Below are 2,447 nucleotides of genomic sequence, written 5' to 3'. Positions count from 1 at the left end.
TTTAGCCCCCCCCCCCCCCGTGTCCATATTGATCAAAATGTTCTTAACAACATTCAAAATGATTGGGCAAATAATTAAACCTCTTGTATTCAGAAGGTTTCACTGTAGCCATTTAGGGAAAACTGCTCCACCCACTGGCTGCCATGTTGTTTTTTATTCATAAGAACAAATATTCTGACCAAGTTCCATAATAATTGGAAAAAAAAGAGACTTCTGGAGTAGTCTCAAAGTATCACTTTACCAATCTAAGTAAAAATTGGCAGCCATAATTCGAAACTCGGCTGAGATATAATAAGAACAAATATGTGGTTCCAATTTTGGAATGGTTTGGCAAATCCTATGACTTCTAGATTGTTCTCGAGCTTTTTCTTTAATTTGACCTATTGACATATGTTTTTTCCGCACTTAACCAAGTTTTCAGATATCAGTTTGACATTTGTGCTTACAAAGTTTTATGAAAATCGGATGATAATTGTGATCTCTAGAGTGTTGCCAACACACAACAAAAATTCAACAGATGCACTTTGTGCTCAAATAAGCAAACAAGGAATCCCATTGGGATGCAGTTCATTTGGCTTCCCTTCTTACAAATAACAGGTATTGGAAGCAGAAAATCCAGCCCAGTACATTCCTGCTCAAGTGTTATTTAATCTAACAAGAGTAAACAACACTGACTTCAAAACCTCCATAATTTTGCTATCATAGTATGACAAGTATAATTAGTGTCATCATTTCCACAATCTTCACCAACACCATCATCATCATCCACAGTATCATATGTCAACAACGACAACAACATATGCATCATAAACAATAGCTAGCATCATCAAAACCTAATAGGAATTATCACAATATTGAAACAAGAGATGTGTTTGTCAGAAACACAATGCCCCCTAATGCGCCGCTTTGAATTTTTTTTTTGACCTTTGACCTTGAAGGATGACCTTGACCTTTCACCACTCAAAATGTGCAGCTCCATGAGATACACATGCATGCCAAATATCAAGTTGCTACGTTCAATATTGCAAAAGCTATGAAGAAGGTTAAAGTTTTGGTTACAATTTTTAGCTCATCAATTTTTTGAAAAAAAATTATGAGCTATTGTCATCACCTTGGCGTCGGCATTGGCGTCCGGTTAAGTTTTGCGTTTAGGTCCACTTTTCTCAGAAAGTATCAATGCTATTGCATTCAAACTTGGTACACTTACTAACTATTATGAGGGGACTGGGCAGGCAAAGTTAGATAACTCTGGCATGCATTTTGACAGAATTATGTGCCCTTTTTATACTTAGAAAATTGAAAATTTTGGTTAAGTTTTGCGTTTAGGTCCACTTTTCTCAAAAAGTATCAATGCTATGGCATTCAAACTTGGTACACTTACTTACTATCATGAGGGGACTGGGCAGGCAAAGTTAGATAACTCTGGCGTGCATTTTGACAGAATTATGTGCCCTTTTTATACTTAGAAAATTGAAAATTTGGTTAAGTTTTGTGTTTAAGTCCACTTTATTCCTACAGTATCAAAGCTATTGCTTTCATACATGCAACACTTATTAACTATCATAAGGGGACTGTGCAGGCAAAGTAATGTAACTCTGACTGGCATTTTGACAGAATTATGTGCCCTTTTTATACTTAGAAAATTGAAAATTTGGTTAAGTTTTGTGTTTTGGTCCACTTTACCCCTAAAGTATCATAGATATTGCTTTCATACTTGGAACACTCGCAAACTATCATGCGGGTACAGTAAAAGGACAAGTTGCATAACTCTGGTTGTCATTTTTACGGGATTATGGCCCTTTTTTGACTTAGTAACTTTGAATATATGGTTAAATTTTGTGTTTCGATCCACTTTACTTCTTAAGTATCAAGGCTTTCAAACTTCAAATACTTTCATGCTATCATGAGGTTACTGTACCTGGCAAGTTGAATTTTACCTTGACCTTTGAATGACCTTGACTCTCAAGGTCAAATTATTAAATTTTGCTAAAATTGCCATAACTTCTTTATTTATGATTAGATTTGATTGATACTTTGACAAAACTACTCTTACCTGACATACCACAATAGACTCCACCCAAACCATCCGCTGTGCCCTCCCCCCCCCTAATTTTTTTTTTAAAGATCATCTCACAAATGACCACCACACCCTCACACTATACCCCCCCACCCCACCCCCCCCCCCAATTTTTTTTTTGAAACAGTTAAAAAACACAAATATTTATTTTTATTATTTTATGTTTGAAATACCGTCCAACCATCGCACCCAAGAATCCCCCCCCCCCTAAAATTTTTTTTTTTTTTTTTTTTTTTTTAAAGATCATCTCACAAATTACCACCACACCCTCACACTTTACCCCCCCCCCCCCCCAAATTTATTTTTTTTGAAACGGTTAAAAAACACAAATATTTATTTTATTATTTTATGTTTGAAATTCCGTCCAACC

Source organism: Dreissena polymorpha, chromosome 16 (genome assembly GCF_020536995.1).
Source record: "Dreissena polymorpha isolate Duluth1 chromosome 16, UMN_Dpol_1.0, whole genome shotgun sequence".
Classification (NCBI taxonomy): Eukaryota; Metazoa; Mollusca; class Bivalvia; order Myida; family Dreissenidae; genus Dreissena; species Dreissena polymorpha.
Note: the sequence above shows the minus strand (reverse complement) of the source record.